This window comes from Indicator indicator, chromosome 15 (assembly GCF_027791375.1).
Source record: "Indicator indicator isolate 239-I01 chromosome 15, UM_Iind_1.1, whole genome shotgun sequence".
Taxonomy (NCBI): Eukaryota; Metazoa; Chordata; class Aves; order Piciformes; family Indicatoridae; genus Indicator; species Indicator indicator.
The window spans coordinates 4,263,076-4,287,634 of record NC_072024.1 but is presented as its reverse complement, the minus strand read 5'-3'; the positions used below and the strand labels follow the sequence as shown (position 1 = coordinate 4,287,634).

The 24,559-nt window shown below is 41.5% G+C and overlaps 1 protein-coding gene across 4 annotated transcripts in view; it reads right to left on the bottom strand.

The window, feature by feature from the left end:
• PDZRN3 (PDZ domain containing ring finger 3) overlaps positions 1-24,559 on the bottom strand; it is a 147,682-nt gene that overhangs the window by 33,504 nt on the left and 89,619 nt on the right. The gene's annotated exons all lie outside the window — the stretch shown is intronic.

Below are 24,559 nucleotides of genomic sequence, written 5' to 3'. Positions count from 1 at the left end.
ACCGGACCGAACGGCTGGCGGCGGCTGTCACCCTGGGAGCTGCGGAGCAGCGCGGCTCTGTCCCTCCTTCCCTCCGTGCTCTCCCCGCTTCCCTGGCAGCGCTCAGCGCTCCCTCTGCCGCTGCGCTTCGGCTGCAGCACTGTGCTCCAATGCACACGCTATATACTGCTGCTCATGCATATTAATCAGCTCTCATTGACTATTCATACCAGATACTGATACAGAAGCTATAATTGCCGCCTATGACAGCTGAAATTTCTCTAATTAACAGGCAAGTGCTTCGGTAGCAGGCATAATAAAAGACACTAACAATTTTGTAAACCATTTTGCAGCAATTACAAATAAACATGACTGCATTTTCCTGGGGTCCCTCAGGATAATTCTTAACATATTTAAGCAGGCTAGACTACAGCTTAAATGTAAGTCACAATCAAATGGTACAAAAGTCAGTGCTGGCTGTGGCAAAGGTAAATCTCTTTAGTAGCATTTATTGTCCTCTCATACTGTGGTGGCATCTGAGAGCCTCAGTTTTCCAGCAGATGACCGAACTAAGAATTTAACAAATGCCACAGGGAAAGTGTGTGACTAGATATTAGAAATTCTTTACAGTGAGGGTGGTGAGACACTGGAACAGGTTGCCCAGGGAAGTCATGGATGCCCACTCCCTGGAGGTGTTCAAGGCCAGGTTGGATGAGACCATGACAATCTGCTCTAGTGGAAGGTGTCCCTGCCAGTGCTAGGGGGGTTGGAACTAGGAAATCTCCAAGGTCACTTCCAACCCAACCCATTCTGTGATTCTGTGAAATGCTACCTCTGTCCCTGAAAGCCTACATATAGCCTTAGGAAGTGGCTACAGAGCCAGAGCTATATCTGAATGTATGTGGATTTAGAGAAACAATAAGAGTACCTTGGATTAATATTTATAGATTAGTTTAATATTTATACCAAATGAAAAATAGCCATTATGCTACTGATTCATTGTATTTGAAGAATGTAAATGACAGGTTCACATGTTATTTGTTATATTAAATATATAAACTTTACCAGATTGTAAAAAGCTAGTCAATAAAATCAGTGTGGCATTTATGACTGCTCAGTATTTGAGTGCCTAGATCCACACTCAGCCTGTGCCATAGATGTAAAATATCAGTGAACTGCCCACTGAACTAGCAAAGCGCCCAGAAGTCCTAAGTTTTATAGATAATTGCCAGCCTGTAGGAAACTACCTTGTGCTACCGGTGTGGATTGACCATGCTATTTCCAACTGGTTAAACTTTGGGCATTTTTATAATCCTTATTTCAGCTCATTCTTCTCCAAAGAGGGGAAAACTCCAGAGTAGCTAGGAATGAGCCCATGGTGTTGCATGGCAGAGGGCCTGGATCTCATGCTGTGGTTATCAAACTGGTTTCTGACTGTTTGCTTAGTGAATTTCTGTGGATGACAATGGAAATGTTGTGCAAGGATCATCTGCAGCTTTATGTCCAAACTCTCTACAGGTGTCCTGCTATGGGTATCTTGCAGGTACTCAGCTGTAGCTACAACTGCACTGCTGAGTAATGAAATGCAGTTCATCCTGTCTGTATACTTAGTGCTGAGCCTTTAGCAAATAGAGACTGTGACAAAAAAGGGTTCCTTAACTCTGAGCCTGTGTTTTGGTGGCAAAATCCACCTCCCTGAGGAGAAGAAGGAAAGGAGACCTTGTCAAATCCCTCCCAAACTTCTGAAAGCAGAAAGGGGCTCCATCTCTGTGCTGGGACTGATGTCTCCCTGATGAGATTACTGCTGCAATGGTGGTAGAAGGTGTAAGGTTAGAGCAAGGCAGAGGTAGCTGGGACCTTACTGCTGCCCCTCTAAACTGAAGACTAATGCAGACTCTCCCTGGTTGGATACACCAACCACACACTACAGGCTTTTCCAAAGCTGGTTGGCAGCTAGTGGCTGTGCATCTTGAACAACTAGGAAAGTTCTTGCATGAGGGAACTAGTGTTCCCTACAAGCAGAAACAATGCTGATGATAACTGAATCATGTCCAAAAAAGACCCTTGTGAAATTGTAAAAAAAAACCAAAGTATGGCTTTGATTAGATATTTTTTGTTTCTGTGATTTGATTAAACAACTTGGAGTAAAATTTTCCAGAATATTGCCTATGGTAGTGTTTTTTCCTTTTTTTTTTTTTTTAATGCAGTTAAATTTCTTCTTTAAACCTACTTGTTATTTAAATGCTGTCATTCCGCTCAGGTGGCTGAGTTCAGTATGGAATTTTTCTTTTTTAGGAATCACAGGCAGCTGGACCTGGTTAGAAATAAACCAGAAACAGGCAGGATATTTCATTTCCACTTTCAACGGAAATGCTCCTCTTTTTTTCTTTTCCTATAGTAACATAATAGATATATGAGACAATGTTTCACCTGATTCCAAAAGATAATCTGTAAATCAGGCCAGGAGAAGACTTGTTTTGATGTAAGAGTGGAGGGATCCCATAAATGTGATGTTTCAGATTCTTCAGCTACTGAAGCCTAAGCAGGTTGCTCAGCAGCACACAGTGGAGCTTAGTGCAGCAGTTGGCTTTGTTGTGCTGTTGCTCTGGTAAATAAACTTGCCTGACAGTCTGGCCAGCTCTTATCTCAGCTGAGATGTTTGCCATTATTGAAATTTAATTCCTATTTCTCTATTCATCTCACAGGCAGGAATGGTAGCACTGCCTCAGGTTAACACAGACTGTTTTTTACAGTGCTTTGCCAAACTTTAAATGTTTGGGCTGTAAACTTGTGTTCTGGGCATTGTCCAAGGCTGATTTTTGCTTTTAATGGTACACTTGAGCTGAAATGCTCCAGCCATTTCCAAGAGTAAGATTGTAGGAAAAAAATACATTGTTTGCCCATGTTAAGAAATTCTGAGTGTTTTCTTTGAGAAGGTTTTAGTATCAACATGATTTGAAGTTTGGCACAGAGACAGTTTGTGTTGTCCCTGTGAAATCTGCTATATTTGGTCAGCTTTTAAGCAGTTGTAGTTTGCATGGTCTCAGGATAAAGTTACTACAAGCTTTCAGTTTAACTCATATGAAACTTCGTCCACAATAAATGAGTTTGATGGGTGAAGCCAGGAGGTTTGACAAGGCCAGTACTGCTTCCTAACTGCTCTTTGTGAGGTTTGAGGATTGATCTCAAGCACAAAGAGATCTTCTTATTGCTCCTCACTGCTGGACCCCGCCAGAAAGAGTCACCTGAGCTGCCCACCATGAGGTGGATGTTATCTAAGTCATTACACTCTATACCATGGCAAAGCCCAGTGTGTTACAGGAACCCTCATCCACACATGCTGTTCATGGTGGAGGTCAAGTGGCTTCCTTTGGTTTGTCCAGATCAGACAGCTCGTTACAGGATCTGTCATCTGCCTTAACAATGTGTCATGTGTGGTCTCACCAGAGTGCCACAGATAATGAGCTTAACAAAATGTCGGATGTGGATGGCTTCCATCACGTGTAATGTGACTGTTACAATGGTCTCAGCTGAGTCTGAGCAGTCCATACTGAATGGGAAGTTAGTGGGCCAGCTGACTAGCAACAACGGTAAATAGCCTTTGAATGCACAAGGTGCCAGCAAGAGCTTTCATTTGCATTTATCTAGATTACTCACTCCCTGACTGATTACATGTGACCAAGTCTGCAAAATCTCTTTCACCAAGGTACCTGGCTCTGACTATCAGACATTTGCTTTTGCATCCAAAAGCTAATTCCCAAGGGACAGAAGGTGGAACACATCCAGACTGCATGGGCCACCATGAAAGGCAGGGTGCTGCTGCTCTTGTCTTCAGGATCCTGGACATCCTGGAGTGACAGTGGGTGACAGTGAGGAAGGAATCCTGCCACAGACCACAGGCTGGTTTTGCTTTTTATATATATCTTAGTTGCAGCCTACACTCTCTCAGCTTGTAACTACAAGCCCAGTATAAATCTGGCCATTTAAATGTTTGATGTATGTTGTGATGAAGCCTGTCATGTGTTGGCAGGTTAAGGGGAATCCACAGGACACCACTGCGCTTGAGATGTCCTGCCTGTCTGCATGGGATGGTGAATCAGAATAAAGAGGGAAATTAAGCACCCATGAGGGATCTGCACCCTGGAGGGGAACATTATTAGGGAACTCAAAGGCTAAAAAGCCCTCTCTGCCAGCTTTTCAAGGGGAAGGACTTATGCTGCCAAGTGTTGGCTCTTAGACAGCAGTTCCCACCAGCAAGAATAAACTCCTGTCCTTTGTGTGAGGAGCAGATGGCACATAGCTACTTCGCAGATCTGGGCAAACAGCACATGGCTGCACTTGGTGCTGGGAGTTCTGATGTCTGAGTGGCTGACTGCAGTGTTAGCAACGCTCTGGCATTGTTTATTTTGCTTCTTTAAATGCAAGTTGGCTTTCCTAGTGTGCTGTAACTATTTAACATTATATTTTTGTACATATACTTAGCAAGTTCTGTTTAAACAAATGATTCCTCTTTAAGCAGTGTGATTAGGGAAATGTTTGCTTCATGTATCAATACTTTAATTACTTTTCTTGTTTTTACAAATATTTAAGACTTGCAAGAAACAAAGGCTAGGAAAGAGAACAGCTGGGATTTTATAAATAATTCTCACATTGGTGTGTTATATAAACAGAAGTCAGGAAACTCTACAGATTATGATTACAGAGAGAGGCTCAAAAGAAAACTGTTTGTGCTACACAACTGTACTTTAAAGTCAGTATCTGGAATTTTTCAGAGTGTGCTTTTGAATTAGAGCCACTGGGTTACCTCTACTAAAGCCTAAGTGCCTCACTGCTGAGAATGTGTTCAGATTGAGTTCTGTCTCCCTGTGTTTATTTGCAAATTTTCAATGCTGTAGCTGTGAAATGCTGGATTCTTAGTAATACATTTAATTAGCATGGATCTACTTTTAAAATACCCTTCTACAAAGTCCCTTGTCAAAGAGGTGAAAGCAAACCAGGATTTTCTCTGTCATTGTGCAGGCACAACAATTAAATGCATACTCTAAATATAACAGCAAAAAGATCTCAATTCTCTTCTTTTTGTTGTTTTGTTTTTTTTTTTTTTTTGCATGTGGGCACAGCAATCTGCCTATGCATTGGAAGCTTCAAGTCTAGAGCCAAAATATTTAAACTAAAACATACCACAAGAGAGGATGTGAAAGCAAATGTAAAACTTTGGCTTTATTCCCATCAGTTAATGCTGAAGTCTTGAGATCCTTATTTGCTCCACTTAGCATCTCTGAAAGAGTTCCAGTGCTCAGAAGTGACTTAAATGAAATGATACTTCTTGTTAAACCACTGAAGGAACTGTTCTGTCCTCTAAGCTCTTTAAGGAGTCTGATATCTCTTTAATTCATTCCACTTGAGCAAGACAGTTATATTCTAGGAACATAAGAGCAACACCACTGTAAGCACCGCAAGGCCACTAGACGGGAGAACACTATTGTGTTGAATCAGTCTTCCATGATGCAGAAATGATGAGGTCGGAATAGGGTAAATAACTTTAATATGCCACTGAGACCTTCTGATGGGAAGAATCAGGATGCTAAGAGCTGACCTAGGGACCACGAAACCCTTCCTACCATGGGCTGCCTCATTGGGTGTCTATTACAGCAGTGCCAAGAGGTCTTGGTCAAAGATGAAGACAAAAGGTGATCCTTGAACTAGAAGATGCACGCGCTGGCTTTACAGCGATAACACCACGATGGAAGCAGGAGAAACAGGGCTCTGGCGACTGAGGACAGAACAAACTGATCACAAAGGGAGTGCTCTTTCACCTAATCAGAAACCAGCTCCAAAATCACCAGCTGCCAGCTGCGATACTTCCAGCCCAGCAATGCTCAAGTGCAGGAGCTGGAGTCAGATCACACTGTAAATGGTTGTTCTTGAGCTCAAATCCCCAGCACGCTCTCCTCTTCCCTTTTCCCATTTGTGACACAATGTAGCTGACAACTGCACACCACAAAGCCAAAAGTATGGAAGATCAGCAAGGAAATGAGAAAATCTGATTATAGGCTGGATTTGTGCTCTAAAAGCTTCTTCCATGTTAGCTGAAATCTTGGCTTCTGTGCCAAAAAAGCATCTTTGATTTCCTGCTTTGGATGCTGGAAGAGCCAAGCTCGCCTCTGTGATTTTTTACGGGTTATTTAACCAGATAGTTTCTATTTAAGAAGAATGACAAATTTAAACTCACACAAACTGTCAGTTTTTACATGGTAAAAGTGCTGTGGTTATTGTTAGCAGTTATAAGAATATAAAACATAAAGACTTTTTAAAAGAAGAAAGTGGGTAATGAAAGCAGAGGAGTGTGAAGTCAAATGTTAATTATACACTTTTGTTTGTAAGGTTCACGTGCTCTCAAATCTAAAATTACTCACAGGGCATTTCTCCCCAGTTTGATTTTGCTGGGAAATATCACTTTAGAGAGAGAGCACAGACTGCTGTGAGTGATGGTTCACATTAAAATCAAAATGTTTTCTGTAAAAGTGATAATATACTCTTAATAATCTCAGAGCAAGCAAAATGATTCAGTGTGCTTGGATGCTGCATAAAAAGTGTTGACTCAATACTTAATCTTGAAAACTGATGGACATGTGCCCAAAAGCTCATAAAGTTCATTCTAATACAAACGAGCAAGGAAAATAGTATATCACAGCCTGTGATAGCTGTGGATCCTGACCGTGTAACCGTAGCCCAGGGACAAAGAAAATTGAAGTGATTTAGAAAGGTACCCAGTAGGATATATCTGATATTAGTCAGTTTGCTGAAGCAAAACACTAATGTCAGAAAGATACAAAGGTGTAAAATCCATTTGACTGTGTCCAAATGCTTCTACTCTTTGACCTTAATGTCTCCAGATGAACTCCCCTTAGGGTCAGCTGAATAATGCTTAATAATATATGGCCCAAAACTGCCAAGACCTCCTAAGGATCACAATCTTCATATATATTTGTATTTCAGTTACTGTATTCATGTGGTGAATTTTAAGCCACCTCTATTTGAAAAGATTTTTAACTTTCATTTCTGAGTTTTTACTGCTCCACTGTTAATTTGAAACAGAGCAAAACAGGAATGCCATCTATGGTTCATTAGGTTTTATATTAACCAGTTGATGAAAAGGCTGTGTGGGAATATTAAGAATTGATAGTAAATGGCAGTCGAAATGGAAAAAAAAGTTGGTGATATGTTTGCTTTTGTGTTCATTTCCAGATTGAGGTGGACAATGAGGAACCTGAGTTCTAATTCTTGGCCAGGCCTCCTATGCAGGAAAGACATAGAAGATGAGCAGACCTTGAATGAAACAGGACTTCACAGTCTCTTAGGGACAAAGAAATGTAAGTGTTCATTTCTGTTTTTGAAGCTGGGTGAGATGCATTTCCACTGAAGGGCACTGGCCTGAGGTCCAAAACTGGTCTGTGTGGTTAATTCCCATGTGGGCACACAGGAGGTCCAGCAGAGACCACAGGACTCTGTTGGGTTTTGGAAGCAGTTAAGTGTCTTCTTCAGCTGAAATACAGTCAACGTGGATTAGATGTAGAAAGAGAAGAGCAGATGTAGAAGAGAAAGAGAGGCAAATGGGGACTCCCAAATGGTCTGTTTGCAGTCCCTGATACAGGCTGTGCCTGTGCTGTGAATCTCATCTGTGCTTTTTCCAGTGCCAACCAAGACATAATCTTGAAACTATGGAGGAGCACAGGAAATGGCTGAGGTCCTACCAAGTGCATGGTCATCTATTGTTTAGTGTACGAAATACACCAACAGTACAGTGTTGTTTGGTTTCCATTAATCCTCTTTACAATAACATCTCACCAGCCTAGGAAATCAGAGCCATGTGTGTTCATTTCTTGTTCCATTATGGAATCGATACTGTTGCAATGACATTGATTTGATAAAAGGCACTCCAAGGTGTTAATCCCTTCTCTGACACAAGAAATACCCTTTTCAAGCCTGACTTGGTTCATCTTCAGCAAGCAATTCTAGTTCCATGAGTGAAGTTGTTTGAGGGTCCACAACTCCAGCTTTGTTCTTTCCACAGGTAAAATTCCCTAGCTTTATCCTCAGTGGCAAGGGAAGTGTTTTCCACCTGTTATTAGCACTGTATGTCTGTGAAGCCCTGTGAATCAATGGGAGGTTACATGTTTACCTTAATGAAAAAAATAAATTACCTACAGAGGTTATTGTATTGGTTAACTGCACAGAGTTATGATGTAGTTATACTTCCTCTGCAATTTCTTCTGTCAAAACCCGTCCTCTAATAGCCAGTATTGATTAAGTGGTATTGAAATGAATACACAAATACAAACATTTGATAAAAGCAATATGAAAGCACACAGGCAATCAGGCACAGTGATGAATACCAATAATAATCCCCAAATGATCATTCCTGTTGGAAGACACACTCACCCACTAATCTTGTCATTGCCAGTGAAGCCCTAGAGCTGCAGGATTTCCACAGTGCATGAACTGCATTCTGGCTTTCCTGCAGACCCCCCTGTTTGCAGACTGGCAAAGCACACTGAGAAAGCAAGAGTTCCATGTATGTCTGTGCATTTCTCTGTAGAAACAGACCAGTGTCCCTGGTGAGAATTTCAGACAGAATGTACCTTAGAAGACAAATATTAATTAATGAGCTTATCTTGTTATACACAAAGTGATTGTGGAGTGTTATTACACATCTGGAAGTTTTGTCCTGATGGCTAACTGCAGTGTGACAAAGGGATGCAAACCTTGAATGTTGTTATGATTTATGATATGACTGTGGCTTTGCAGGTTAATATTTTCACTTTTATGGTTAGAGTTGTGGCACGTCTATAGAGCTGTGGCATATCTATGTTGGGGTATCAGGTGTAGTTGAGAAATAAGTTAATGTTTCAATGAAATTTCATTATCCTGTGGCCGTCTCTCTTACTCTCTGTTGTTCTTCTAATGAGCAGGCTGCTGCATAGTACTGTGCTTTCTCATCCCATTATTTTTGTCTGTTCTGACTAAGATGATAGAAAATTTGTACTTTTTTTAGGCTAGTGCAGCACAATGTGTCTGCTGGATTGCATGGACATACCTAGAGGCACAATCAGTTCATAGCTGGGAGGAAGACACTCTGAGAAATGTACCTATGAAAGCATTAAATAACTCAGACTGTGGGGGTTCCTACTTAAAATACTAGATTGCTGATAACCAATATGATCAACACAATTTTCTGTGCTATTTCAAACCTTTTTTCAGTTTATTTGCTGTAGTTAGAAGGTTATGAACTGCCAAGCATGCATTCCTAAGTCTTTGAAATTCAAGTTTCTGTATGCTTGCTTTGAGTTTCATGTTCTTAGCAGAGGAGAGAAATCACAATAATTACAGCTTAAAATATTCTCATTTCATGGTGTGGCTAACAAGTGAAACTACAAGTAATGATGTAATCTAACATGTCAAAAAAGCAAATGAAAAGAGGAGACAGAAGGCAGTTTGGAGCCAAGGGATGCGATGTGCCATGTCATCTTCTAATTAACTAACTGATCCTTTAAACTGTCAAAATCAGCAAGGAACTCCATGGCCCAGTGTCTTATTAATATTCATATCAGGCCACCAGAAGCTATGATTCCAGTCCCAGTGGTTATAGTTAAGCATTAAAAACAAGAGCCATGCTAGCCAAGGCTGCAACAGCTCCACATTCACAAGGAAATGAAGGCAGGCCACCCTGCTTCCTCCTAACCTCTGCTGGGGGAAAGTCTCTGAGGGTGCATATCGACTTCTGAATTATTAGGGGGGTTGTATATTGAAAAAACAATTATTTCTCCTCTCTCTTGCTATGAGCCACCACATTGTTAATCACATCGAGCTCCACGTTGTCAAAGGAAAGAAAGATGCGTGTAAGGTCTTGTAACATGAGCCCACTTTGAATTTTGTGCACACCAAATGAATAGGCAGTTAATAAACCCCTGTTGTTTAGAGCAATGGCTGAATTAATTTTGCCTCGTAGGATGCAATTCAGGATTGTTTTTGTAGAAATCTGGGGCCTACAAGAAAAATAATCTTCCATAATCTTCTTATAATACAATTATTCTCTTACAGTTCAGCCTGCCAGTCTTCTCCTACTCCCACTAAGCAGAGCTTCCTGAACCTTGAAGTCTAAGGGAGCAGCTGACATTTGGGTTCTCCATTCATTTTCTGTTTAATTCTTCATGGCAGGACAGTGCTTTAAAAATAATAGAACCTCTCCTCTCTATTACATGTACTGTTCCGGGGCCCTGTATGCATGTGCACTGACAGGGATGTGCCTGTGATTGGTAGAAAAGGAGATAAGGAGCTAAGTCAGAACCCTCTGAAGTCAAAGGGAGTTTTGACACTGGTCCTGTATGACTAATTTCTAACCCAGACTATTTTGAGGGCAGTCAATCCCATTTTACACTTGCTGTGTTTCTGTCTGGGCACCACATAGCAGAAAGCAATACATTATGCAGCACTTTATAAGCAGTACAATCAGCAAAGTAGTAGCTGAGCCATAAATCATCTGTTATACCTCTCAATGAAAAAAGAATTAAATCGTTTGAAGCTCATTAATTAATATCCTTTCCTTAATTGATACACTAAAGGAAAAATCTCTTTGGTTACCACCTAAGTCCTGTTCTGTCCCCTGCCCTTTACCAGTTTCCTCTGATTTAATTTGTTACCACTGCACACAGCACCTAAAGGAAATAAAACTTGGCACTAGTCCCTTCTAGGTCCTGGTCCCCTGGGGACAGACAGTGGAAGGAGCAGGTGCTCCCTGAGAAGGAAGGAGCCTGCTACAACTCTCCTGCATCTCTCACCAGCTGCTAGGACCATCCCAGCAGAATGGCCTTCATTTCTGACCACAAGCCCTCTTAACTCTAAGTCACAGAATCACAAAGAATGCCAGTATGGTGGGGGTTTGGAAGGGATCTCTGGAAATCACCCAGTCCAACCCAGATGCTAAAGCGTAGGCCAGTTTTTAGTAACTTAATTCCTGGGGCTTTTAAATCACCTGTAGCACCCAGTCATGCCCTGGAGAAGTGTCAGCAAAGCAAGGTCCTGCACAGGCCCTTGACCAGGGTGGTGTGCAGCTCATGTCCTCTTTCTCAAGGACAGGTCTCTGACCATGAATACCCAAACCCTGTGCCTAAAATACACATAAAGATATAAAGGCTGTGCCTACAGAGATCTGGTATTTGTCTGGGCAGCTTCCGAGTGCTTTCTCACCAAGAAAAACCTTCATCTGCAAGCAAAGATATCAACCCAGATATTGAGCATCAGACTTTTATTCTGTTGTTTAAGCTCTATTATGGATGAAAGACCAGCTCAAATGATAGTAAGCAAAGAAAACCCCAAACAAAACCAACCAAACAAAACCAAACCAAAACAAACAAAAAAACCTTTAAACTGTCTATCAGGTAGGTTGCCATCAGGCACTGAACTGCCAGACCACAAATCTTCAATATGTTGACACTAAATGTCTACTAGGAGCATATGTTATGGATCAAAGAACACACTGATTAATCCAACAGAGACAAAAGTCTGTCACTTTGGTCATGGTGGTGTCATACCACAGAAGACTACTAAGGAAACAAATGAACAGAAAACAATTGCCAATGAAAAAAAATAGCTGTCAAAAAGCTTGCAATCTAAAAATAGTTTTATTAGCTCAAACACTTCCACTTGCGGGTGCAGATCTTTAATGTGTTCCCATTTAAAAAAATTAAATCATAAAATTCTCAAGATTTGAGGGGAATATTAGTGTGTACCTGCTTCCCTGCTATAATTTATATTACTTCTACCCAAGAGGTTTATAATTTTTGTTGTGAAAGCTGTCTACATGAAGCTATCTGGTATATCATTAGGAAACAAGAATCTGGAATCACAGCAGTGCTGTATTCAGAGCAAGATTGTTTTTCTCAGTACTTTGTTGGCTTATTTTGCATCTCTGTCAAGCATTTTAGTAGAGCAGCATCTTGTTCACGTGCTGTTTTCTGGTTTTCTACACATGCAATTCTTCATCGGAGAATGTTAAACACCCTCTACGCGAAACCTGCCTTAAAGGAGAGAAAGACAACTTCACCATTTTTAGCATTTCCCAATATTTTTCCATACACTCTCACAGGTACATCCTGTACCTGTATCTAGTAGGTCTTCCTCAATGAATTCTTTACCAGGAAGGTGGTGGAACACTGGAACAGCTTAACCAGGGAGGTAGTGGAGGCCCCATCCCTGGAGATATTCAAGGTCAGGTTCAACAAGGCTCTGAGAAACCTTGTCTAGAGGAGGATGTCCCTGCTCACTGTTGGGGGGAGGGGGTTGGACTAGATGACCTTTGGAGGTCCCTTCCAACCCAAACCATTATATGATTCTATGAATTAATGCATGCTCCAGAAAACCTTTCCCATAATTTAAATAGGAATATTTATGTTTTAAACATTTTTCCATTTAGTTTCAGTGTTTACCATAAAGTCACACGTTTTCTGTCTTTGTATGTACTCCTGTTATCTTCCTTACTGCAACACTAATTCAGTTTTGTTTTGAATTAGAAAAGGCAAAAAAGCCCAAGTTTAGCTAGTAACTTTTCTGAATTCAAGCTGTAATAGTGAAAATATTTCTTGTGCAGGAGGTAGCAGGGCTAGTGGTCTATGGGGATCCTCTGCTCAGCTTGGGGATTTGTGCATGGATTACATTCAGAGGTATCCGATTCTTTGGAGAGAATGGGATTCCCAGCACTCCTCTTTTTAGCTTCCAGAAGAGTCTCTGATTAAGCTCTGCTGAAAGGCTCCCAATTCTGCTTGTCATTCAACAGGGTTTTAATGTGTCCCCTACCTTTTGAACAGATAGCTGCCTTCGTCATAATAATATCCTGTCTATGGTGCATGTATGGCTGCTAACTGAATGTATAATTCATGAATTAGACTTTTCATAAGTAGCCTGTGAATGGGTTTATTAACTACACACACTTTGTAAATTTCCCATCTCATATCAGCAAAGGCTAAGTTATCAGCAATCTCAGGAAAGGGAGAGGTGTGTCAGTGTGTGTGCACGTTTTATGTTGCTAATATGTATTTATATCATGATATGTAGCAAGCATTGCAGAAAGTACCCACACCTACCATTTTACCTGATTTTACTGCAAAATGACAGCGTGGCTCTTCTGAAGGGATAAAGCTTGCTGTGTTCACTAGATTCCTTTAACAAGTCACTGCTTGGTTGTATTTGTCCTCAGCTTGTTCTTCTGCATAATTTAAAAGACAGCTGTCTTAGCTGCATGCAGTCCTGTCTGAAATCTGACATTTGTACAGCCTTAAACAAACCCCATGCTGTTCTTGGGACTCTCAGTGTGAGCCTCCCTCTTTTCCCCTCACCAGCAGCTGTGGCCGGGGACAGCCGTGCAGGGTGGTGGGGCACAGAGCCATGCAGACTGGGCTGAAACAAAATGTGGTCTTACTTTGGGAAAGGCTCAGAAATGAAAGGTGGGACAAGAAGAGAATGTACAGTGTGATCTGTGGTGCTGGCTGAGATGGTGGTGGTCTGACTGCCATGGAACACTGTGAAGGATGGCCTACCATGTCTGGGTGGTCAATGGCTGTGCTATTGCTGGGCTGCTCAGGAAGCACCTGATGACCTGAAGCTCACCCCAGGATGAGGTATGTGGCTAATCCACAGCCTGAAAATGGTTTAGAGGAAAAGCATTGAGGCAAGAGCTTGAATGGAACAAAATGTAGGAAAACCAACAGTGAGAACTCATCACATCACGTTACACTGCCAGAATGACCCCAAGTTTCTTCAGAAAAGAGTTAAAGTTAATTGCATGGTAAAGACCATGAGCTCAGGATCCTGGGACTTGGGATCTGATTTATGCACTGCAAATGTGTATATCCTTTGGAGAAAAGGCCATTTCCTGTTTAAAAATTTAAAAATACTTGATTAAACCCTGTGGTTACCAACCCAAACACATTATGCTCTTTAGTCCATTAAAACTCTGAAAGCCTGTTACTTATCGGCCAGGGAGGGATTGATTGGATTTAATCTTTCCTCCTTCCCGAGTTGTTTTCATTTCCTGCAGCACTGCGTGCTCCCAGCAACGCCACCCCAGCAGAGTGCTCGCTGCCCACCGCAGCAGCCGATTGCAAACATCTATTGTCACCTGGACATGTTTATATGAAAATAGCTGCATTTCCTGAATCCTTCTTCCTGCAACAAACCCATCTGAAAGCTGGAGCTGTAATAAGGACACCTGAGCGAGCACTGCTGAAAACTCTTACCTTTTACCCTTAATTTAAGTCAGTGCCATAAGCTCTGGCACACTCAGCTGCTTGCTGCACTACATTGCTTCATGGGAAGTGCTTTTAAACTGATGCTAAACACACTAAGCATGTTCTATAAACAGAAAAAAAAATGGATCTTGACCTTTACTATAATTGTCCAATAATAGTTTGCTATTTACCAAGTAAGAAAGGTAAATGCTATTATTAGACTTGCTTTCCCTGCTGTGGTTATAAATACACAGGGGCAATGATGCACTCAGACCCTGTCTTTCCCACACCTACTCACAGACATTTTGTACAGCTGAGGCTCTCTTGGAAGTGGTTGTCAGGCTACTTAAAGGAATTTGTGAAACAGAAACCTTCACTAAGTTGGAGCATAGCACAAAGCCCTGATATAAAACATCAGTGTCAAAGATAATTAATTTCCATAAAGATCAAGTTCAGAAATATTTTCTGTGGAGCTTCTCAGTCAGTGCAAATTCCGTATTTTAGGTCTTTGTTTATCTTTAGACTGGTGTACACACACAAGTTTCTCAGAACTGTTTTTCAACAGCTTCAAAATTATTTCCTTTCCCTCTGCCACTGACACATTTAAAAATACAAAGTTGTAACAGCAAAAAGATGCTAATCTGTAGTATTCAGGAGTTTACCTAATTCCAAAAATAGTGGAATAATCTTTTACAAATAATATGTGTTCTTGAAAAGGTGCAATACACATACTACAGATCACTTCTACTGTAGAGGGAAATTGTCTGCCTGGTTTGGGTTTTTTTTAAAGAGTTTTCCTTTTACTACCTCATGTATAAATTCTGTTGGGAACGTCCACTAACTAAACTGGGAGAAATTATTTCATAGAACAGTAAGTTTGGTGCTTTCCCCCTTCTCTTAAGCACAGAGATCTACAACTTAAGTTTTATATTAGTTCTTTTTCAGTTCACTGTGGTGATTCAGTAGGCAAAATTAAAGAGATGTTTTCTGAGTTCCTCTGCAGAAGCTGATTTGTTGATTTTTATCTCAGACATCAAGAAGAGTAGTGAAGAAGAAAGGGAAGACTTAGAAACACATCACCTCGGGGCAGAGGGGTGGGGGAATTGCTGTTATAAAATACAATGTAGCCTAAAACTTCCAGGGGGTGTCACACTGGGGTTTTTATATGCCTAACATTGATTTAATTCACTATGATGCCCCAGTGGAAATGGGTTTATTATCTCTATTAATGTATCTCCAGGAATCTAAAAAGCTTTGACTCATCAGTCAGGTATAGTTAATGTTACATCTTTAAGTTCTTCAGCAAGTCACTCTCAAGATAAGTCTATCTGATTGTGTGGCTCTTAAAAATGCCCATTTGTTGGGGAGAGTGTATCAGCAGGAAGAAATTATGTGACTTTTTTTCCTGCTGCTGCGGATATAGCCTTTTGGTTGCTCTGGTAATTACTTGGATCAGGCCACAGGACTTGTATGATTAGCCTGCAAACTTCACTCCTATCTGGAAGAGAAAGGATTAATCTTTTCAACTGTCACAGCCTGAATTGTACCCTTGGTCAGGGTGGAAATTTTTTAAGTTGCAAGCTTAGGGTTAAAATCTTGCTCTTGAGTTGCAATATGTGACTAGGATTTAAGTATCTGTTTTGTGTGATTAAGAGTAATTCTGAGCAATTAAAGAAAACAGTTCATTTGTGGCAGGTGGCAGAAAGCTAAAGAAGATAATTACTCTTTCTAGCCATCTGTGTTAACTGCCATTAGCAGAATTAAACTGAGATTCACCACTTTGAAATTTGAGGCAAAGTTCCTTTCCCTTAACTGCACAATATAACATTGTCTGAAGTCTAATTACCAAAAAAAAGTAATTTCACCCTGCTTGCCATGAGGTGCCTATTTGTTAATTTTATTAAAAATGCTGGCACTCCAAGATGATAAATTGAACAACTGCTTGTACTAAAGGGCTTTGAATTACACACTGGCTCTGAAAAACTGTTCAGCACTGAGGGAGAAGTTTATCCTGCAAGAAGCCTGATCTATGCCACCAGCAACTGCAGAAATGAACTTCTGTTGAAAAGAAAAAACATTTCTACCCCCTTCCAGGAAGTGTCACAACTCTGAAATAACCCAGGGCCCCTCCCTGAGCGTGCTGACGATCTGAGTGCTCTCACTGCTGCTGGTACCCCTGTTCAGTGAGCAGGAATCATGTGGCTGGTGAGGCAGCCGTGCTACAGAAAGGCTGTGAGCAGTCAGAGAAGTATTTGTTGAGACATGGAAAACATACAACATCAAACCAAACAGGCAGGCGTGGGAAATCTCTCCTCACATAGCAGCAGCGGGAGGAATGAACACCCAGCAGAGGCAATTCCTGGCTCTTGAAACCTCTAGAAGCCTGCTTGGGAGTATGGAACAATCACTTCCCTCTCAGCTGTATCAAGAGTGTGGATCACCCACCAGTGAGACTGACACCAAGGAAAGAAAGGATTCTGGCAAAGCAGTTGTGTCTGAAATGCTAGTGTTTTCTCTGGTTTCTCTGGTTTCTGGAATGTGTAGCGGGGCTGCGTGTCATGAATATAGTACCTGGCTCATATCTTCTGGTATTTATCTGTTGTGTCTACTCTGTAATTTCACCTTGGATATTGGCATGCTGGTAAAATGAATGCTGTCTCATGCTGCAAACACACACAGATCCAGACCCAGAGCCAGCCACTCTATTAGCCAGACAAAAGGCTCCTCTGCAACAACTGCAGAATGCTCCAAATACTCATGATGCTTTGGACTACTGGAGTACTTGGGCTTGGGATGCTTTATGGTAAATGTTGTGCTTAATCACCAGTAGGAGTTTTCACATTCACAGGATAATCCCAGTTAATTACTGCATCTTTCTTACTGATTAATAACATCTAGGTTTCATTTTTAAATGGGTGTATTGTGTTAAGGGAATTCTATTGGACTTTAATAACTAATTATGAATTTGAGACTATCAGCCCTTTCTTGTGGGAAATAGTTTTTGTATTTTTCAAAGTCTGAATCTGTATTTAATGGTGGTACTTGTGTAATTCTGTGCTACCATTATTCTTTAGCAAGGAGAGAAATAAGACACCTAGAAGGATAGCGTACAACAGGTCTGGCTTCAGAAGGTACCATCCTGCAAAGGCAGGACTGAGAAAGTCTTTAAATAAGGCAAACGGTCACAGTCTGATCTTCAGCTGATGTAACAGACATGTAAAAAGTGAAGGAGTGAGGAAGGGATCCCCAAAATCTGAGCTATTACAAGTTACTTATGTTTTAACAGTGCTATTTGTGTGATAGGTTTTCTGAGAAAAGCATGGGCTACTGCTCCTGGAACAGCAACTTGGACTTTGCCAGAGGTTTTGTTCTTCTCCTTTTTTCAGCAGACTGGGTAAGAAGAGACAGTTGTGGGTGACTTGTGAATACCTACTCTGTGTTGGCAAACTGGGATTAACAACAGCTGCTTTGTCTTGCAAGAAATACGAATCTTCTCTTAGCACTGCATTTGAAACAGGACATAATATGTGAGTGAGGAAAGGTTACCCAGTTAGTGCAAGATATCTCACTCTCTACTAGGACTTAGGGCAGCTCTTGGGTGCACCTCGAAGTAGAGAAACCCTGTGCCTTACTGAGGGTTTGTAAACTTCAGATGTGTGCAGTCTGAGGTGGAAATATTAAGGACTAATGGAAGGTGGCTGTGCAGACCTATTTCTCTTCCTTTTTCTGAAGACTGATGGGGAAGCAAAGCATTGTGTAGTTGGTCTGCAGAAAAAAAAGACTTGTAGCATCAACTGAGCTATGTTCTGAAGATGGAAGCTTGGAGGTTTTGTTCCCTTGCTTTCATTTCCATACTCTGTGAGTGACTTTCACAAGTAGATGGCACATTCTGTAAGGACAGGGCTCATGTGCAGAGGTATAGATGTCAATGCAGATAGGATGCAGGACTTAGGAGGAACTTCAGACCTCTGGGGCAGTATCTGGAGGCCACTCCTGATACTGCACAGTGCCTAAAATGCCAGTAAACTTGCATGTTGTGGTAGCAGAATCCCAGTTCAGCCATTTCGTGGATGCTACTGCCAAGCTGATCAGGCAGTTGGGACAAGCGGAGCTGTAGCTACATCTAGGTGGCTTAAAATACACATTGGCATAGATGAGAAGTGACTGTAAAAGTGCCTCACTATGTTTGTTGTGCTCTGGTCCATAAGCCATTGGAATGTTCTGTTAGCTAGTGTGGTGTCTTTATTTACTATAAAGAAGATATTTGCTGTGGAGGAAATTTGAACAAGTTGAATTGTAATGAACAACTTTATGTTAAATGTACAGGACAGTTATTCAAAGCCCCTCTCTGAGCCAGAGGTACTGGAAGTACTGGAAGTGATGTTGCTAAGCTGGCTTTGCTGTGTAGCTGCATGTCCTTCCTAGATACTTCTGACTTCATTATTCTCTTTCTGAGCTGTGTTCTGGGACTTCAGTACAAAGGAAAGAGGGAGTGGGAGGCAGAAATTGTGCAGGAGAACAAAAGCCCTTCAAATAACTCTTTTAGACATGTTTCACACTTTAATTGAATAAATTGCAGAGAAAAGCCCTATGTCTGTAGTATACAACTCCCCAGGTGCTCTCAGCTACCATATCCGCAGCTGTTTATATTCAAACTAGGTAATTTAATACACTTACATCTGTATATGTTGTACAATGTCTTTTAAAATCAAATGACTACAGATTTGGACTTGGAACAAAGCAAACACCCTATGAAGAGACACTGCCTCTCTCTTTGCACCTCCCTGTTAATCTCTGACTATCTGACACCATTAAAACCAGCACATTATGCTGAGATAGGGGCTCTGCTTTCGATGGGCATGTAATGTCACCAGCATGACACACATGCACAAAAAAGTGTATGCATCATGTCAGTTGGCAAATCAGCTACTGCCTGGTGTTCCCCGAGGGGAGGGATTCATGCATGAGGCTGCCAAAAGAAGGGTCATGATTCAGTTTGGTAGGGGCATAGCCTGGACACATTTTCCTTTAATTGCTCCTTGTCATGTGAGATGTGGTCCTGGGTGACACTGTGGCTAGAATAATACAGAAAATAAATATACACAATCACATATGTGCCAGAATCTCTAAATGCTCTGTTTATTTTGCCAGTGATCATTAAAGATAAAAATAATTGGTGTTTCACTTTCTCCCACTTTTTTCCCCCCCTTCACTTCTGCCTGAGTGACACAGGAGTCGACTCTAAAAGAACCACAGTGCATTAAAACAGGATCATTTTTCCTGGCTGATTTCCTATCTTACAGTCAAGCTGCTTGTGCCTCACTTTGTAACTTCATCAACACAGGGAAGAAAGGCTAAAGATACTTCCTAGTCTCCCTGCAAAGCCTGATGGTGAGGGATGTCCTACAGTTCATTCACAGTGGGGAGCAGTGTAACTGTCAGCTCCATGTTTCTTCCCTAAAGAGCTGTTTTCTGGTGAAGGGAGGGGGAAAAAAATATTTTACAAATATGGCATATGGTAGAGCAACTGCAGAGGCTGAAAATGATTCAGCAGATACAAATGAGAGGACAAAATACCATTCTGCATACAAAAACCCCTCTGCTTTTGCAAGTGTGTGGGACACAAAACAGGTTTGGTGCTGGAGGTAGTTTCTGGAACAGGGTGGACATAGGAGGAAGGAACTGCACCTATGCATATGCTTTGGGGGGACTTTGCTGGATGTGAGGAAAATTGCAGGGAAGGCTGAAGGGAATGGACAGTGGAGAGATGGAGATGGATTTATTGTATGAACACACAGCTGAGATACATTCACACGTAATGCAAATTGCTTCCAGGAGGCAATCCTATGGTCTGTGTTATTATTACAGTGACCATACATAGTCCTTTGCTGGGGCTCAGATCCCATGAAATGATGCATGAATAACCATGAAGGGTTCCACAGTCATTAGGTACCACTGAGTACAGATGTGTCCTGGCCTGTTTTATGTGTCCCACTGAGACAGAAGTGCTGCTTTGCCATGGGAACGCTCGCCTGGCCTTGGTCAGCTCGAGACTTTACAGCCCCAGGCAGAGGTTATGGCAGCAGTAGATGTGGTGGGGTGGCTGAGGATGGCTGCAGGGCAGCACCCTTGGCAGAGCAGTAGGGCAGGCAAGCAGAGGGTACACTTTAGACACGACGTGAGTAGCGCCCAAAAAAGTTGCACAGGACCTGGGCAGTGTCCTGAGGTCCCCTGGGAACTGATGCACAGAGCCTGACCAGCCTGGCTCGCCAGCGGATCATTTACAGGCACCAAGAGAAAGGTCTTTGTTTCCCTTGTCCCCATTGAGCTCTCCACTCCTTGTGTAATTATCATTAGGAGTGTGTCCAGTGTTTGAAGAGTTGGCCGTTTAATTGTATAAAAGCAAAGGTTTAACCACAAAAGCTGCCAGGCACTCCCACAATTATCATTTATCAGCCAAACAGAATGGCCTCAGGTTATGTATTCATCAAATGTTTATTGATTTAAGCTTTGGGCATTTTACAGGATTAGAAATTATTACTTGTGATCTAAATAGTGTTTAGAGGACAGAAATCAAATACAAAATAGTGTGTTTATAAAAGAACAGGTTTTTCAAGAATCACACAACAGAAATGTTAGAGAACAGAAGCCTCTCTCCAGTGCTTGGGAACTGAAAAATGGTCTCTGGCTACAGCAACTAGCCAAGTATTAAAAATAAAGTGAGCCCATTTTTCACTTCAAGAGAGACTCTGCTCTTCCCTGTGACTTGTTCAGAGCAGTAGAGGATACCAGGTTCCACAGTCAATGTGAGAACACAGGAACAAGGGAGGGCTTCTCATCTGGTTCTAGCATTCTAATTATTCATAAAATCCTGAAAAATGACAAAACTCCTTTGGTTTTGATTTGAGGTGCAGACAGCAAGCAAGGGCTGGGTATGTGAACTCTACTGGAACCAGTTCTTGGTCACTCAGGAGAGATGCTGTCTCATTAAGAGGGTAGCTTCCCACCCGTTTGTGGGGCAGCTGAATACCAGAGATGTCATCAGCACACAATCTTAAATAGAAATGACACACTCCTTGGGAGGGCTTTCACTTGTGAACTCTGTGTGCAGGATGTAGATATAAATGTGCTCTCTACTGAATTGTCTCTGAAATATTCTAACTGTGTCAAACTAACAGTCCCTGAATATGGAGCTGATCTTCATGCAGGGCTCAGCAGTGACAGGTCACAGGTGCTAAGGATGAGCCACCAAGCACAGGAGTGCAGAGTCTGCTGTGCCCTGAGCAGCCTGGGAACATCTTCTGTGTTGCACCCACAGCCCTGATCTTTCGTTAAGGAAGTTCACTGAAGGGTGTGTTTATAGATACAAAAGGCATTGTCATTTAATGTTTTACCTTGGCTTTTATAGGCTTGTCCTGGATGTAGCCATAAAAGTGGGAAATTTGTTTACAGCTGAAAGCCTTTTCCAGTGAAGGGCATCTCGCTCAGCAATTTGTCAGTGCCTAAAGAGCCTGGGGCTAGGAGCAGACATTTACTTACAGAATCTTTAGACTATTTTAAACAGGCCTTTGGGACCTCCCTACTGACCAGCCTGTAACATGCCCTTCTGTAGCATCTCTCTGTGCTATTTCTTTTAATTGACTAACCTCAACACTGGCTGTTCAAAATCACTTTAACCCAAACATGCCCCCGGTCTGAAGCTCCTAATGACCTTCCCCTGGCCCTAAACACATATGGCTGAGACAATGCAAACATCATTTGGAAGATGAGTAAATTCAATAACTCAATTACCACTGCACCAAAATATCATTTATCAAACACTGGCCACAGCAGTTTGTATCTTTAGCTCTCTCTGTTTCGATGGCATGGCATTTGGGTGAAGGTAACTAATCGATTTAGGAATGATTAAATAGAAATTTGTAACACTTGGCATTATTAAACCTTCAATCTTCATTACAACTGCTTAACGATTACATCATGGGCTGTGTAAAATAAATTAGCAGTAGCTGGAAACAATCTCATCATAAATAAGGAAAGCAAAGGTATTAGACTGGTGTTCAATAGGAAGTCTAATAAAAATACATATATCGTAGTATTATTAGTAGGTTGTAAATACTGAGGCTTGGAGGAGGTTCAAGACTGAGAAATTTAAAAAGCCCAGCAACCCCCTCCCCTCCCAGTTAGTACCTAGCATTGAACTCATTTATTTTAAAAGGTCTAATTTAGTGGTGGAGCCAACAGCCTGAGGGCTGGAGATGGATAACAGGTCACCCCCTGCATCCTCCTCTGAAAGAGAAGAAATGCTTCTTTTACAGCCAGCCTAAAGCCCAGGTTCTCTTTATGGGTTCTGCACTCTCATCCTTTGCCTGAAGTTCAGTGACTTTCTAGATCCATCTTCTGCTTCAGACAGCCAGGAGGTCCTCTGCTCTTTCTCTTTCAGGACCAAAGCAATCGCCATTTTATGAAAAGTTAACTGTAAAAGCAATGAAAACACTGGAGAAATTTTCCAGCTCTTTTCCTAACATCTTGGCTCAAAGCCTGACTTGCCCCCAGTCATCCAAACTGGGCCAGCCATTCTCTGTATGAGACCTACTTCGAAAGCCTTGCTGCTGTTCCTAGTCAATGGAGTTGCTGCACTCCTCTGGAAACGGCACTGGCTGTCTATTACCCAGACACATTTGGTCTGGGGATCACTACAGCTATCTGTATATTTGTGAGGGCTAAAATGGCAGATTATTTTGAGCTCGGCTAGACAGAAAGATGAGTCTGGGATCATTCAGGTGGTGTGAATGCAGCTCATGGGTCTGCCCTGTTTTAGACTGTCAGCAAGATCACTCTGACATCTAGAAGGACTCTCAGGTAGCTGTAGCCCATGTTTGCTCTTCCTTCCTTGGACTTGTGTCCAGCTCACCTTGGCTGGTACTGGAGAATGTGGGCCAGAAAGTTCTGAAAAGACAACATTAATCTTCAGCAGCGAAGTGTAAATAACCTCTACTTCTACATGTAAGTTCCAAAAATAACGTGGCCTTTTTTAAAATTTCCTACTACCACCTTTTCTAGATACTGAGACAAGCAATGAACCCCATACTGAATGACTAACGAAGTAAAAATCAAACTAGAACTAAGAAGATTTAACAAGTGTTTATCCAGTGGGTTTTGGCTATTTAGCAAGTGTTAGACAACATGGGGAGGTTTCCCAACACATTGACCATTATTATTACCATGTAAAATCATTTATATCCCAACTCTCCTCCTGTTCAAACTGGAATCTAAATTTAAGACCCCACATCCCATGACATATAATAAATAATAAATTAGTTAGTACTGACAGTGGTAAATACAGCTCTTTGCTTCTTTTGCAGAAAGGAGTCCAAAGAAAAGATGGCTTCATTAAAATGCTCAGGCCTATAATTTTCTTCCAGTCCCAAGCATATAGCAAATGCCATCATTATGTTTCAAAGTTGTGGGTTTTTAAAGCTCAGAAAACAGGCCATTAAGCAAAAGCAATCAGCATGGGGTATTACCATTCAAGGCCTTTTATTTATTTTTTTTATTTAGAGACTTTTTTTTAAAGTGACTGGAAAGGGTCAAAAAAAAAAAAAAAGAAAGAAAAAAATGCCAAAGATGAATCTCCAGGTATAAAAGCAGCAAGCTGTGAAATGAGCTATAAAATAATCAAGATGGTTATTAATCCTCTAAAGTTCATGCACACGTGCCTCCTGCTCCAGGAGATAGACATGTAAGGCTTGAATTCAAAGTTATGAAACCAAAGACCATAAGGTTAAAATTACAGTTATGAGCTGATTAATTGATTTATACTTGTACACTCCTTGATTATAGTTCCTGCTTGTTTACTTCCATCAAACCTCGCACACGTACATGCGAATATGTGCAATTAGAGTCCTCCCCGTCAGGAGGGAGCTGCTTTATATGTGCTGTTAGTGCTTTGCCACTAAAGAAACAAGTCATTCCTTTTTTAAAGTGAAAGCCTCCCCTTCACACTTAACTGATAGTGGTCACCACAAGGTTATTTTCTGTCCTCCTTATCTCATCCCATTGAAAACATCTTTAGTATAAAGATAAGTAATATGAAGAATGGGTAGAATGGAAAGCTGAAGAAGGCAGAAATATTAACCTTAATATAACAGTGTACACTTGCAGCCCAGAAGGCCAATGGCATCCTGGGTTGCATCAAAAGCAGTGTGGCCAGCAGGTTGAGAGGTGATTCTGCCACTTTGGTAGGACCTCACCTGGAGTACTGCATCCAGCTCTGGAGCCCTCAACATGGGAAGGATATG